Source organism: Amblyomma maculatum, chromosome 11 (genome assembly GCF_055883805.1).
Source record: "Amblyomma maculatum isolate TAMU_Amacu chromosome 11, ASM5588380v1, whole genome shotgun sequence".
NCBI lineage: Eukaryota > Metazoa > Arthropoda > Arachnida > Ixodida > Ixodidae > Amblyomma > Amblyomma maculatum.
Genome location: NC_139354.1, coordinates 103,229,738 through 103,246,543, shown reverse-complemented (window position 1 = coordinate 103,246,543; position 16,806 = coordinate 103,229,738). Strand labels below are relative to the sequence as shown.

At 42.3% G+C, this 16,806-nt stretch overlaps 1 long non-coding RNA gene across 1 annotated transcript in view; it reads right to left on the bottom strand.

Annotated features, from left to right (window-relative positions):
* Positions 1-6,660: 6,660 nt before the first annotated feature.
* The window catches only part of LOC146174524 (uncharacterized), a 34,864-nt gene continuing 24,718 nt past the window's right edge, over positions 6,661-16,806 (bottom strand). The window contains exon 3 of the long non-coding RNA XR_014701874.1: positions 6,661-6,908. This is a non-coding gene — a long non-coding RNA (uncharacterized LOC146174524). The remainder of the gene's footprint in view (positions 6,909-16,806) is intronic.

Sequence of the window (16,806 nt, the reverse complement as noted above, 5' to 3'; positions counted from 1 at the left end):
AATGTGAGCTTTTGTACACAATTTACTTTAATTAAATGAACATTTCTTTGAAAAGCATAAAAATTGTTTCCCACATTTCTTACACGATATGTTGGCATCAACTGCAAGTCCTAGTTTCAATCAGGACCCAAAATGTTCTTTTCGCCAAAAAGAGATGTAATTTATCAGCGTACCACATTAAGCAGTAGTTTCAAAAAGTAAACTAGGATTGTCAGGCTCTTATGATAATTAACTTGGTGTGGTGTGAGTACAGTCTTATTCGCTGGACTTGATTGCCTTTCCTTAGAAGGCAAATTTTGCTTTCACTGAGAAAGTGGCATATTTGCATCTTTTTTCAGACTGGATGTCGCGGTCATGAGGATAACCGCGCTGAGCGTCGGAAAATCCACAGCTCTCATAGCCATTTTCATACACGAGTGCGTAAGTCCTACAAACTAGACTCGCATGATATATGTGCTGTACAATGTGGAAATGTAAGGAATGTATTTGTAGCCGAGGCAAGGTTGAGAGAAAATGGCACCAGTTACGTTTTTATATTCTTCGCATCCCACAGCTGGCAGTTATTCACGCATAAAAAGCTGATTACTGTACTTTAGTCTGTAAGATCTTTCCTGAAGACTAATTACAATGTCATTCTGCATTCAGTTTGCATAGTATCAGGTAAGTCCTTTTACTAGCTGGTTCTGATATTTTTGTTATCAGATTCTCAAGAGGGACATATTCAGTTTAACGAAGTAAAAACAGCTTAGTACTGATTCAATTAAAACCTATACATTTGGTTTGGTTTGGTAAAACTTTATTTCCCACAGTAGGGGTCCTGGAGGAGACTCGGCTAGGCGCCAGGTATAGAGGGCAGCTCCCACGTCGGCACAGAGAGCCCGAAGCTCTCCGCTGCCGCGCGGGCCTCCTGGACTCATGTAGGAAAGCACTTTTTAAAACTTTGTCCCAACGTTCCTTGTTCTTGGCGTAGGCGTCGCTCGATGCACAACCACACAGCATATGGTTTAAGTCTACACGGTCACTGCACCGTTCACACACACACCTATACATTACAAATTTACCTTTTTTTTACTGCAGGATCAAGACTCCAGCTCTCTCCACGCTTTACTGTAAGGAGCTAGCACCACTTGGCGTCTACAACTTCCGGCACGAGGAAGAGAAGACGACGGCGCAAGATGTGGCGCGTGCGGGGAGGTGCCACGCAACGAAGAGTGACACGTAGGAGAAAGATCGGCGAAGCAGTGTTGCAGCAGGACGGGTGGTCAAGGAGCTGCGGCTGATCGTGTCCCGCCTTTTCTACGACACGGGACACCAGACCTGGGAGCGGCCACGGAGCTGCGGATCGCGTCCCAACTGTCCTATGACCCAGATGACCAGACCTGGGAGTGGCCAACTCCTGTTGTGCTCCTGGAGCACTTAGCCAGCACGGACGTTCAGCGTCGTGCTGGGTGCGCTAACTGACGCACTTGGAAATCTAGTCTGCTGCATTACGGCAACCTTTGGCCTCTCGCCTCGGCCGAGCGTCTCCCTCCGCTAAGCCACCTGCTGACCTGAACCAAGCGTTTGTGGACACTGGGCGTTCCGCACACTCCGAGCCCACGCAACCGGGAACGTCGCCATGGACTTCCTTCGTCCAGCGTTCGGTGACTGTTATCAGTTCATATTCATATTTATTTTGCCTGTTAAGGTTGTTATTTAATTATGTTGCTTTTTAGTCTAGTCTGATGTGTTTGTATAAAAAGATGTTCCTAGTTTTACCGGCCTGATCGTGTGTCTGTTTAATCCCACAAAGTCAACCCTTTAATTGCTGGTTGTTAAAGAACCTCCTCACTTTTATGTAGTCTACGGTAGCGAGCGCATTGAAGAAACACTTTTTCTACCTCTTCGTTGAGCACCAGCGCCTATTGTCGAAAGGCAATGCAGAAGGAGATTGTTTGCTAGGAGAAAATTGGCTCTTCAAAATGCGTTTTTAACCTTAAGCATTCAATGAGCTAGTTGGCTTAGAGCAGCTCTTCCTGAAAATGAATTTTATACACCAGGAATAGTTCTGATGAAATTTATTTAAAAGACTGTGAAAAAAAGTTCATGATGTTGCCATTTCAATGTTCATAAGTGCAATTTTTTGTGGCACTTTTATACATTCTTCTTTATATTAAAGTACTGGGCACTACTTAGTTCTGAGGACTCTAATTTGAGTAAATGCAAACCAAGTGTACTAGTTTTCTTGATGGCGTATGGGCAAGAAAAGGCGAGATACATTTGTTAAGTGTCAGTAAATGAAATTTCTGACTGTTCTACAAATAACGTTTTGTTAATGTGTTTTACAAATTGACTCTGGCTTAGGAAGTTGCAACAGCCTTGTTGTTTCTTAAACTTTCTTTTATGTTGAAAGTGTGAAAGTACATTGTTTCTCGCTGGTTATTCAAAGAAATGTTATTTCTATGGGCACATCCTTGAGGTTCAGCCAGCTAAGGCATATAGAGTAAGCACATTGGTGCTGGTAGCTGGTCTGGTGCTCGGATGTAGATGATGCCTCACCAATGCTCTAGTTTGTAGAATGTAAACAGGTTTGCATTTTGCATGCGTATAGGTCAAGTTACCCATACACCATTTATACTTTTATTTACTTCATTTCTTCGCAACACTGCAGATAAGCCCGCATACTGTGCTCAAGCCTACGTTTTGCTTTATGAGGGACATACAAAGTCATTTGGAATGCTCAGGTTGGGATTTGCTATTTGCTGCACGAGCATGTATACCGCGTGCAGCACCCTTCCTTGGGGAAGGGTGTAACACACGGTGCTGCAACATCCTTCTGCTGCAGCACCCTTCCTTCGGGGAAGGGTGCTGCAGCAGAAGGGTGTCAAAAAATACAAATTTAGGGTGCTCCCCATGCGACAAGCCATTTACACCCTTAAGGGTGTAAACGCTTTTTACTGTGTAGATAAGAGTGGAAAAAGAGTAGGAGAATGAAAGGCGTTCGCCATTAAGCTTCTAGGCATCAAAACTGGCTGGTGTCCTGCTCTTAGCCGATCCCATGTGTGGGTATGTGCCATATGTTAGTTGATAAACAACTACAAGCGAAGCTATTTGGAATATTGAAATTTCTGGCTGCTTCCTCGTAGCTTGCAGAAAATATACATGCATATTCTTATTTGTTTGATCCGACTCTGTCCTCCCCATTGCTATTACGCAGCCAAGCGGAAGCACACAAAGCTCCTAATGAAAGTCCGTGGGAGGCTGTAGCAGCTAGCCTACCCGTTCATATCGCTTATGCAGCAAGCTTAGATTTGGAGACTTTTTTCATTAATAAGAGCCCGGTTTACAAAAAAAAATGCCCTCATTGTGTTCGACACTAAAGTACAAGTAAACAGCCCATTCAGTGGAGTAGGAGTCTAATGCAGAATTAATAAAAGACAAGGATTCGTGGGCCTTCTGCGTTAAAAACGTTAAAAGCTAGAACCCATAGGTAGCAGCTGGGATTATTCAAATACTTGTATAACTCAAATCAATTGCATGTTTCCATACGGGGCAAAATCTACATGCATGCAGGATAAAACCGCACTTTTCATTGCATGGTTTCACAAGACAAGGGTAAACTGTCGATTTACCAGCACATTTCCAGGATGGTATGAAGCAAATTCATAGCTGTTACGATATTTGGCCTGCCCTCTTTCTCCAGCGTAGTAAACAGAATCACTTGTCTCATCCTTGAAGGCTTTAAGTATTTCCTGGCTTATGTTAGATGCTATGAATGGATGTGACGGTGGGTTGCATAGTTAGATTTATTAAATATTTCGTCGGTCTTAGCATACATAGAATGTACTTTTTATTATGCTATACAGCGATATATAAATGATTATTAATCGGTGTTATCAGGGTCGCTTGGTATTTTGCCAGACAGCATGGCGGTATTTGTACCAAGGCTTGATCTGACGTACGCTCCAATATATTTTTCAATATTTAGCTTTTTCTGGATTGTTAAAGTGATAACATGATGCCGGAACTCTATGCGTTGAATAATTATTTGGGAAGTGTTTAAGACATTGCCGTGAATTTAGTGTTTTCAACTGGCCACACAATGTGGCTAAGGAAGCGTTCTCACTGGTAAGGCCCGCAAGCGACTTGATACTGAGGTGTGCCGATCTTCCCATTAGAAGCAAGCATAGTGAGAACACCTTACCCCGCTTGACAATCGACGATGTTTACTACGCAGACAGGTTTTACATCTGTGCTGACTCTTCCTGGATGATGTGCTGCAGGTGGCTTTTCTTAAAACGTGTCCTCAAAAACTGCGGTGAAGGTGGCTTGCACAAGTAGCCGGACAAGTGGCAATAGTTTCGTTCTACTTTCAATGCAGTCAACTACTTCCTTGGAGCGGCAGCTTTGGTCATGAGGGCTACTAATTTAACGTTCACCTACGCTCCACCTCACAAACGGTTAGTACGAACTCCTGTGCGATGATTGTCAGAGGAATCGCCAAAGTTTCGTGTATTTAAGCTACGGTTGGGCGCTTCTGCTTCATAGTGCCACGAAGTTACTGTGATATATGGAACGCGACATCAAAACGTCAGCTTGAAAGGCCAGTTCCACATAATAGAGTAATTTGTTTTACCTACAACAGCTACACCAGTGTAGGAAATCTCCTATACCTACAATGGATTTTTGCGGCACTGGTCAAAAGGGCGTAGGTTAAACAAATGGCCCTAATGGCGAACTCCTCGGTCAAGAATGGATCACAACTTGATCTCTGCTAGGTGATATTGGCAAGCTACAAGGCAGAGAGCAGAGTGGGAAAAGGGTTTTGCGACATTAACAACAACATGACCCGGCTTAGGTTGACAGGCGTACTACTGGAGTACATCACGCAGGATGACGATTTAACTGTTAAAGAGGTTTGGATCACGAATGAGATGCGCTACTCTGACACCAAAGAGGCAACTCAGCTTGGCAAAGCGGTGTTTTACATCTATGTCAACTTGCGTTGCGTTTAAGGCTGTGCTTTACAAAAAGTACGCATAATAAAAAACAAAATACATTCTACATGAATAAGCGAAGAGTGAAATTCTTGTAATCGAAACAGAGTCAGCACAAGCAGGTATGGTTTACCTTTAGCAATTGCGAGTCAGCATCTTACGTCTGGAAAGGAAACTAATTCCTTCAACAAATTTTATATTGGCTGCTGTCAAATTCATTTGTTGCTGCCGCTGCTAATTACTGCGATGCCCGTCGGAAGCCCTTGAAGTGCGATGTCTCCCATATCAGATTGACATTGTGAAATAAAGACGTGGTTACAATTCCGTCTATGAGCTATTTGTTGTAGGCTATGTATTTTAAATGTCTTAGTTCAAATGTTAGCAATAGCGCTTATCCTAACTCTAAACACTCAATGGTCAATGAGATATAGAAAATATCGTTATATATTTCTTCTTCGAGTAGTAGCAGTAGTAGCCTAAAAGATCTATATTTATTTATATTTATCATTGTTGTTTATTTATTATTACTTTTTTCAACGCATATATAACTACATTAATTTTGTAACAATAGTTTACAGTTCAAATATGGCCTCCATTTGCGATTACACTAGGTATAAAACACCACAGATATGTTGACCCCTGAGCTTCCGACGAAGCAGCTTTCGCGTAGCCTTCTTATTGGTAAAGTATCATAGCCTACAAAGTGTAAAATGACCCATGTGACAGCGTCATTGCGACGCCTAAATACGGCCGTCTGCACGGTCTGATCAGCTACAGTAATGATCAGGCAAATCTGATCAGCTAAATTGTGGAGCTTTTCTAGATTGTTCACTGCAGAGGTCACAATGCAAATTTTGGTAGCTATGTTTACAATGCGAAACAAGTAGGGCTCTTGGTTACCTTTCTCCTTGATGGATTCAAAACAAGAGGCCTCTTTTTCCGCAGAATACTTAATGGGAATCGTTAACCCTAGAATACTGAGGAGATTTGCTTTAAACTTTCTGGCGAAGGAAAATGTTGGACAAAGCGAATAAACGTAACACAAACACAGGAAGAAGGTGCCAAATTATATGCTTTTTCATGCACATGAAAGACCCGCTTTGTTGTGCGCTTTGAGGCACGCATAAGCGCTTTTCCTGCCCCTCGGCTGGAGTCGCTGGCTGGAGTATCACCATGTTAGCGTCGTGATATCCGATGATGATAATGTCGCAGGCAGCAAAAAAGCCGAGTTCTTTCGTGAGCATCGCAAGACGCAATATAGGGCTGCGCTTTATGAATTCTTCGATTAAGAGCACTGTAATATCAGCACATTAAAGGGTACCAAACAAGCTGACATCATGTTTGTTTAAACTTTCAGCGGCTTTGCTTTCTGCTCAATAAAATCGCTGCCAATACAATATCTTGTCTGAAGTTCCGCGCTAAATCTTTTTGTAGTACGGGGCAACTTTCACAGTTCTGCTCAATGTTTCAAGCTGTATTTAAAAAACGTATTTTGGTATTTCAGGCCAAATATTCTATTGACAAGACGAAGAAATTCCTAGCCATAACTCGTAAATGAAGCGTGACAACATTGCCTCAAGTTCGAATCTCGAAAAGTGCGAGTTTTTCTACATTGTTCCTTCTTAAAAAGGACAACCTGTATGTACGCATGTGTGCATGTGTGCGTAGTTTGGAGCCGATCAAATTGCTGCAACCAACAAAAAACTTTATTCAACGTGTCTTAAAGGCATGAGGAATTCTTATTGCAGAGACGATCTTCGGTTACGTCCAGGTTATACCTTTAATTAATGTTCTCGGCCCCCTTGCAACGAGCACCCATCCCTGATGTGGTCCAAGGTGGTCAGCGAGGCACTTCCCGAAGTAATCCACAAACACGTGCTTATAGCAGCTGCAGCCGGGCAGACACTCTTGCCCGTTTCCTCGGGGATTGCACTGCGTGACAAAAAGATAAAGTGCTGCCGGTGAGCGCTAAAATCGCAGTCAACACGAATTAAACAACTTTTAAGGCACAAACACTTCATACGGAGCTATTTTATCTTTGGCATTAACTGCTAATCTTCTAAAGACATGATCAGAAACACTAGCCTCTCTCCCCCCACTGTGTCTACAGTGTTGTTAGCTCATATATGTTAGCTCGGCCTCAAATCATTAGCTTTCCGCAGGAAAATTTCTATTCTTTGTCTTTTTCACAAAGTATACTTTTACTTTCCAGCACTTGGAGAAAATCTTCTACGAGCTCCGGTACGATCATCTCGCCGTTTATTTAACTCTTTAAGCATACAGCGTTTGCACGGCTCCACCAATTCCTTCAATAAATCCTTCCTTCCCAGTGCGATAGAAAGCTGGAACAACCTCCCAGAATACATTGTCATTGAGGCTAATCCTTCTAGATTCAAACAGCTCCTAATCGACTATCTCAATGAAAAATAATCTTCCTGTACCTTATGTCAGCTACAAATCCCTTCTAACTGACCAGCCGGTTTTACTTCCAAGCTTTGCCGTGACTTATCCGAATTTGTTACTCTTGTCTTTTTTCACCTTGTTTTACCTGCTGTTTCTATTTTGTGTTTTTATCTTGTTATTTTCAATATATATATATATATATTTTCTATACTTCTATATTACTTTTATCTTTATGATCATGTATGACTGCTGAACAACCCTGTACCACCCCCCCCCCCCCCTTATGTAATGTCCCGAACGGGACCTTTAAGGGTTAATAAATGATGAAATGATGATGATTTCTTCTCGTCCGTTTGAAAGCGGGCTGGGTCTTCCCATAGGAATGATTATATTAGAAAAATATACATTAGAATATTGTTCGGCGTTCACATCAAAATATCAAAATATTATTAGACACTTTGGAGGCAAAAGCCCGAGTGGTGGTGGTGAAAAACTTTATATTTGGGAGCCTTGAGGGAATACATGCTAATGATGGGACGGCTCTTGGCTGCGTGTTGTGGCCGGAAGCTGGTGCTTCCCAGCGACACCCAAAGCCCAGTCTGTCAGCCGCTTTTGAACGGCCGGGTCAGAGTTGGACACCGCAGCCTCCCATCGCTCGAGGTCGGAGAGTTGCCAAGTGGCTGGAGGGTGGAATTCCGAGAATTTGATCATAATATGCTCAAAATCAGCTTTAGGTGCCCCACACAGGGTGCACTGCGGCGAGAACAGTCCTGGATGGATCAAAGATAAGAAAGCAGGGGATGGGAATGTACGGGACTGAAGCTGGCGCCACGTCACCTGTTGTAGCTTAGTCATAGATTTATGAGGAGGAGGGTAGATGGTTCGTTGATCACGGTAATGGAGAGAGATTTCGTGATAGGATACCATGCGCTCGCGACCATCTCCCCAGGCAGTGGCAGTCCCTGCTCGGCTGACGTATCCTCGAGCAAAAGAGTGAGCTGCTTCGTGGCCTGGGTGACCCGTGTGAGCGGGCACCCATATTAGTGTAATAGGGTGTTCGGTTGGGGAGAGGGAGGCGAGGAACCGGAAGGCTGGGGTAGAGATCCGACCGCGGGCGAAGTTCCGTACGGCGGATTTAGAATCGCTAAAGATGGTTGTGGCTCGGGTGGTAGCTATGGCGAGGGTAACCGCCGCCTCCTCCGCCTCCAGGGAAGTGGAGGCAAAAGTTGTACCGGCCGCGACCAGTTGCAAAGAGTTCGAAACAGCGCTGAGGGCGAACGCTGGGCGGGAGGGGTATGATGCAGCATCTACGTAAACGGTCTCTGGCTGGAAGCCATAGTGCTTGCGAAGAGCTTCTGCGCGTGCTTTGCGGCGAGTGACATGGTGCTCTGGGTGCATATTCTTTGGCAGGGGATGCACCTTAAGAACGCGGTGTATATCAGGTAGAAGTGTATGTTGTGTAGAGCAGTGACCGGGAGGTGAGAGATGGATGCGAGCAAGGATGTTCCGGCCGGTGAGGGTAGATGATAATCGCTCCAACTGGGCTGAGCGGTGGGCTTCCGTGAGCTCAGTTAGGGAGTTATGGATGCTCATCCCAGTCGAAAAATACTACAGGAAATTTCTGTTGTACAACAGAAATTTCTGTTGTACGACTTAATTTTGTGTTGTGCGACACAAACTTCTGTTGTACAACACAACACGGTCCAGTTGTACTACAGGAAAGTATGTTGTACAACAGAGCTCTTTGTTGTACAACACAAGACTGCTCTGTAGTACTAATGACTGCTGTGTTGTACTACAGACTGGTCTGTTGTACAACAAACTACAGTACAACAGAGCGCAACTCTGTTGTACTACAAACTGAGTTGTACAACAAACTGGTCTTTTCTGCACTGCTATTGAATTGCATATCCATAAAGTACATTTCTGTGTCTAACTCGCATCATCTATATGTGTGTTTTGACATATAGATGCAACATTTTATGGGTGCAATGCTGCATGCTTACACCCCTTAAAAGGGTCCATCAGTACTTCAATGCACTCTTTCTGGAGGGGTGCAACTTAAAGCAGAAAAAAAGATATACATATGTCTATTTGGTCATTGAATAATTAATGATGATTGTTGTATGTCCTAATGATTGACCTAAAAAATCTCTTTGTCATAATTACTGAATTAAGCAGCTTTAAATAACCGTAATTTCATTTGCCTTGCACACATGGAAGGTTGCCCGAAAACAGCACATTTCATTATATGCATGCAGTTGAGAACTATCAGTTCAAATGTTAAAATGTGTGGGTCAATCTTTATAGGTGTGTGTGTGTGTGTGTGTGTGTGTGTGGTACTTGAGAGCTCTTGCCATGCACATGTATTCCATCTCGCAAGGTTAAAATATGTATATTGCAATGAACATGGGAAAAACACTACTAGGGGGCTGTAATTAGGCCTCCAAGCTTATTGTGGTGAATCCATAGCTTTAAGTAGTACTTTGTGACCTTTGTTGCTTCTTTACCTGATCAAGTTGAACATGCTAAATTTTACTTGTACATGTTTTTGCCCAGTTTATTGTTTGATTTTGGGTTATGTACTTCTCGAGAAATTTTATATGGTATGTGACTTGAGTGGCTAAAGTTGAATTGTTAATTGCATCACTTTGCTAATTGATTCCTATTTAAGACTGGCAATTAATGTAGTGCATTTGAATTCGATATAAGCTATCCAAAGATGTATGATTTGATATATACAGCAGGATTTTCAATTTTTATTCTTATCATTAAACCAATTACCTGTACTGCATGTTAATAGACTTAGCATATATTTCAGTACCAATATACATGGCATAAATGTTATCTAATGATATATAACTTGATGATGTACAAGCACAATGTATTTCCCAAATAGCTAACAAATCATAATTAAGACCTACAATTAGCCCTCTCAACATAAGCTATTAAATGATATGATATATGACTTCCTATTTCATAGGATGAAATTTATTTTTAAATAGAACCTGCAATATTTCCGGTGAATATTGAGATAAGCTACTCATTCATACGTGATGATTTCATGGCCTGAGCTTCCATTTTTATTCACATTTACCCAATGACACTTCATTAAGGCTTGCAATTAGTCTAGTGCAAATATACTCAACATAAGCTCTCCAGATATATGACTTGATGCACTGTAATGTCGAATAACAAACACTACTATCTAGCTATAAAAATTAATTTTGACCTGCAATAGTTCAGCACAATGGTACCCAATGTAAGCCATATATAATGAAACACATAGCTGAATAATGTAAGCTATAGAACAATTTATCATTTCATGTGTTTAGTTCATACCTAATCACAATATACACACAATAACAATTATAATCACAGTGTAGGGTTGGTTTCATTCAAATATACTTGACATAAGCTATTCAGGGATATTTGACTTAGTAATGCAATAAACTTAATTTAGTCACATTTAACCAACTAGCAGTGAGACCTACAATTAGACACTTACAATTACACTTAACATAAACTATTTGAGATAAATTGCACTCAACATAAGCTGGGCAACCACTGCAAATAATTTTGGTATACACATTTTTTGTCGACATTACTACCAATCTTCTACTTTTGTAATCAATGACTTTGACTGAGCGATGCATCATGCCACCTCCAGAAATTATTCAGAGCCTCATTTTTAACTAAAAACAAAATAGCTTTTTATACTGATATTAAGGTATCATGCATTCAAATTGGAAGTTGTCACTTGCTGATTTTGCATGTCAGTAAGCGCAATGGTATCCATGCAACACATACCTGCCATGCATTAATGGCACAAATTTTCATTTATTTAGTTATGCTCTAAAACAAGCGAATTGAGAAAATTATCAACAGCAGTGGTTTGCCAGGAGTTGAAATTTCTAAATCTATAAGGAGGGCATAGATGGTAAAAAAGCGGAATTCATTTTTATTTTTTTTATTTCTGGTAATGTGTCAGTGAGGACTGCAGCTTTTATAACTGCGATGCTCGTGAGAAAGAAAGCAAACAATTACTTCATGAAAGAACAAAGGCTGTGCATTTTGGACAGAAAAGCTAAAATACAATAACTTGTTGAGAATTAAATTATGCAGAATTTACCAAGGACTGTGTAAAATGTGCGGAGAATCTATGCAGCATTTCAGGCGACTAGCAGTTGACGTTATCAAACCAACTTGCTCTTCAACACCACTCACAGATTACAGAGATGCAAAGTGCTGCCAAGTGTGCACTTTTGCACTATAATATATTAGATAACCATAATAATTGGTGCACACCAGTAACGTACATAATAGCTAGGGTATACTCGCCACACTCACTGTACATATTTTTGTACGAAGTCATGGTATCTTTCGCCACAAGCCAGCGATTGGTGTTGTGGCTCTTTGCATAGATGCCCATCTTTCAGCACTATTAAACAAAATTCCTCGTAATGTGTAAATAAAATATTTGTTACAAACGAAGCAGATGCCTTAAGAGAAACAAGCAGATGTGTAGAGAAACTATACTAATCAGCAGAGAGTCTATTTTGAAGATGTGGTGCCCAAATCGCTTCATTGTTAAGTACCTTTTTTTATAGGCTCAATTCATGGAACATTAAAGTCAAAGGTTATTGCATAGCTGAATGAGATGACATAGGACAGAACTTAAAACAAAATTATACAGCAACACGAAACAGTTCTATTGGTGAATGTCATACAATGTGGTGCGCAAAGCACATATGGCCATTAAATGAACAGTTTGCATGGCACCAAACACCAAGCAGCAAAAGGCTAAAAGATTTGGCAGGTGGATGCGGCTCTTGCCACTATCATTCAATTTCTTAAACACCAGGTGTGGCACTGATAATTACCACCGCTTAGGTAGGAATGAGAAAAGGCAAATTTATAAATTAAAGTAAACTGAAAAACACGAAAAGTTGAGCTAGTTGGTACATATTTTTAAGGAATAACAGCGCGGAGACAAAGGACAGGTGTTGTCTTCTTCCTTGTCCTTTGTCTCCGCGCTGTTATTCCTTAAAAATATGTACCACAGCGCAGGTGCTGTCTTTTTCCTTGTCCTTTGTCTCCGCGCTGTTATTCCTTAAAAATAAAGTAAACTGAGGTAAACAGTCTAAAGAAATCAGACAGCGGAAAAATAAAGTAAACGCAGCAGCAAAAAACAGCACATATAGCAAAGGCTAACATCTGTTATGGAGGACAAAACGTCTCATATTATACGTGGAATTCAATCTAGGCTGTTCTTGTTTGTACACATAATCACCTCGTTTCGTAAATTACCCCACAGCAGGTTAATAGTTTAGCTTCCAGCTCGACAACAGCGGTCTGAGACCACTGCATGGCTAACAGCAAAACTGCGAACTTCTTATATAGTCACACATCCTGGGCACTTAATTTTGCCAGCATGAACTTACAGAAAGTATTGAACAATGCATGTTAAATAATAAAAATAATGCACAAGGAAAAACCGAAATCATGAATTATTAATTATACAGTACAAAACTTTACATTGTGGACATGTAAATTAACCAAACAGTAATATATTAAGAAAGCACATCTACGAACAAGTAAAATGGATAAGACAGGGAAGGTGAAATGAATCAGAAAGGCAAATTTATAAATTAAAGTAAACTGAAAAACACGGAAAGTTGAGCTAGTTGGTACATATTTTTAAGGAATAACAGCGCGGCGACAAAGGACAGGTGTTGTCTTCTTCCTTGTCCTTTGTCTCCGCGCTGTTATTCCTTAAAAATATGTACCACAGCGCAGGTGTTGTCTTTTTCCTTGTCCTTTGTCTCCTTTATAAAAAATTGGCAAAGTCTTCATGATGTAATTACCACCGTCATATGCACTGCTTGTATAATCTTAGACTTTAAACAAGGTAGACAAAGCAGTGAATATAACTGTGCATTTTAGGAAAGCAATGCAAAAAGAATGAAACAAAGGAAAGCATAGACTACCTAGTAATATAAACTAGTGTGCAAGAAAAGAAAGCTCACAGCACTTGTACTACAGCACATCCTGCCTGTTTTTTAGCTCTTTCCCTCTTCCAAAGGCAACATATATAAACCATGCATCTGACTTCTCGATCACATAACACATCAATTTTTACACTGAAGTAGTCTCTGGACCCTGCACAGGGTTAAAGCTTTGATAGTCACGAATTCCATCTTAATTAGGTTTCGCGCCGGAGCTCCAGAACAGCGTGACTAAACTAATTGGAACTCCATGCTTCTGAGCGTCTAGCACGGAGGAAGTATTCCTTTCTCGATGGCGCCTAGAGATCCAGATCAGTGTCCAATCTAGAATGCCGGCAACCAGCTTCAGTGTTCGAGCAGTGGTAATCTTAATTATCATAGCGGCTGCCTCAGACTATCTACTTCGAGACATGAACCCACGAATGTGAAGTGTGCTGGTGGCCATAAAAAAAAATGTAGCTCTTCGTCCATTTGCTTTTGTCTCCCAGGCTGGCAAGATAGTCAGAGAGTGGACTCGAATTCTGACTTGGCTTGCCCTTTTCTCCGCCTATTTTTGATACTTTATGATTTATCTTTTTCTCATTTTTGCCAGGGCCTATTTTCCCCAATAACCAGCGGAGCCCAAGGCAGCGTACCATGCAGTATTAGTGTGCCACGCCTAGGGGCACTGGGCCTCAGCGGCGCACTCGTGGCGCTGATTTATGGGTTGTTTCGACTCAGATAGCACATGCACGGAAGATTTCGAGTGGCAATGACCCCTCTGCGACATAATTTTCTACATAACGAAGGCTGCACATCGTTGTAGCGGCACGCGCAAGTATCAAAAAGCACAAATCTCGAGCAACGACGCTCGCAATGCTGAACAAGGCCGAAAGAAAGAAAACAACGAGGGTCTTTTAACGGTCTTAGCAGTAGAAACTGCAGAATACAGCTAGATAACTGCACTGCAACCTTCGCACCACCTTAGATGTTTGGCAGCTGCAGCCAAGGTTTCAGTTTCGTTATTGCAGCTAAATAGCTCTTATGTAATTTAGTCAAACAATTTGACCCAGAACACTGCGCTTTATGCCATAGCTAGCAATATTTTAATTTTTGTTTAATGAAAAACAATACTACCCTTTGCAAGGATATCGCATCATTTCACTAACTTCGTCAAGACACAATGTTGCAGTGGCTAGAATATACTGACTAGTGTGTCGAGCGCGCCGGCTGGGATGGCTCGGATAGCAATGAAAGCCGCCGGCGGCCGTGCCGAGGCGCTGCTATGCAAGACGGTGCTACTTCCGCACGCCAGTGCGACCGCTTGCCTGTGAGCGTCGCCGGATGCCAACAGGTTGCGGAGAATATATCTGATATCTACCCCGCCGGTTCTTCGCAGGCAATATCAACATTTTCTGTCAGCACTGCTGAGTGAAGACGTTGTCGGTCTTTTGTTTTCATACTTACAGAAGAGAAAACGCAACATTGTACGCGTGCCAGGTTCCGATTTGTGTTCTGTATTTTGTTCTTTGCTTTCGCATTTCTGCGAAAAAGCAGACGGCACACCTGCCGATAGCAGTTATCACAGGCCATACAGTTTAGTATGCGTATGTGTTTACATATCAATAATCTGGAAGTAAAGAATGGTACTCGGGACAATTTCAGCTTTTATTTCATCCGAGAAAGAGCTTTTTTTCGGCTTCTCAACACAAGACAGTACAAATACACGATACAAAATACACATGCTCAATACAAGTTATGCAAACCTGCATTCGACTTTTGAGCTTTACCTTGAACTATTGGCAGTACCGCAGCTTCAAATACTTCTGCCGGTGCCTTTGTCCTTCACGCTCTCTGTTCAAGCCTTTCACAAGGAATCGAAATCGTAAAAGAATGTAGAACCTAAGCACTGTTGCTAAAGTATTTTTCCGTGTTCGGGACACCCTAGCTGAGGAAATGTCAAAGAGTGCAGACACTGCGCAAACTCCTGCATGCTGTCTTCGTGCAGCTTATTTTTACTGAAAAACGCAGTGAATGCATCCCATGACCCTTACAGCCTTTGCTAGGTCAACAGAGGGATAAATTAGCCCGCCATTATCAAAATGAGCTGTAAACCAGGAGTCAGCATCGTTCAGCGCATCTTTTCGGGTCGTACACAACAGGGCTGCACAGGTGGTACGAAGTTTTTTTTTTTTTTTTTCTCAGATACACAATATGCACGAGATGCGGCCGGTTAATCGCGATGAAGCTCGTTGGTAATGCCGCGCTTACGGTGAAGCATGCGCCTAATATATAACTGTATCCATATGACATATGTGTAGCGCAAAAGGACAATCGAGGGACTCAGAAAAGGTACACAACACAGGCGCTGTCTGTAGCGCCTGTGTACACTCTTTGTGCTACACACTGCCATGGAGCACCGTTACCGACTCGCCCAGGTTTGCATCCTTGTGAATATAACTGCATGCTCTAGAAACGTTTCTCGCCAACAAAAGCAGTTGCCGTTTACCTTCCGTCATTTCTATCGATGCTTCGTTCCCATTGTACAGAATGCGTACTTACGTAGCATCAGATAGCGCAGTAATACGTACACTCCTTGTTCTAGCGGTAGCCCCGTTTGCCAAAAAAGCAAGGCTTCTCTGTGCACCACCGCTTTCTCTTTGGCATTTTTCTCTGCAGTCTAGTGAGAGGCACTGGGGAAACAACAATCCGGAACCGCGCTTCACCACTGGCGACACAGTAAAAAAAGAAGGGATACAGGCGAGCACAGAACGCGCGCACAAAACGAGAAAAAAAAAAACCGATGCAATCGTCGCCGAGCAGGTAGAAGTGCGGAACGACTCGCATGAGCAAACACCTACACTGTAAATAAACTACTGCACCTTCGTGAAAGCAAAAGACGCGGAGAAGCAGGTTTAACACGCACGCACAACACCAACCGATTGCCATATTCTGAAGAGAGAAAACTGCGTCGTCTGCTCAGGTGGCACCCTCCCGACAAGCAGCGCCCTCTGCCGCTAACGATTGGCTTTCATTGCAGATAGCGCCATTCTCGCCCATAGGGAAGCGCGGGCGCTCGTCACACTAGCAAGTATATTCTAGGCACTGTACAGTGGCCTAATACGACTAGTGAAACTGCCGCGATCATCTACTTTCGACTGAAGCGCCACTAGATGCGCGCAGCTTACTTTTGTGTAAAGTCTACTTTGTAACAATTCTGTACCTAAAATGCTTGTCACGCGCTGGATACAAAATCGGAAATAGTTTTTTGTACTTTCATGGTCTCGCACGCTGAAAATTGGCAGTTACAAACTGCATTTGCTGACGAATTCTGCTAGGTGACTTTAGCGCTCCCGTGTTGTTCGTCAGTGGCGGAGCGGAGCCGCTGAAACGTAGTCTGCTGCACTTACTTTGCTAATACCATCCATGCGTGACGCGTA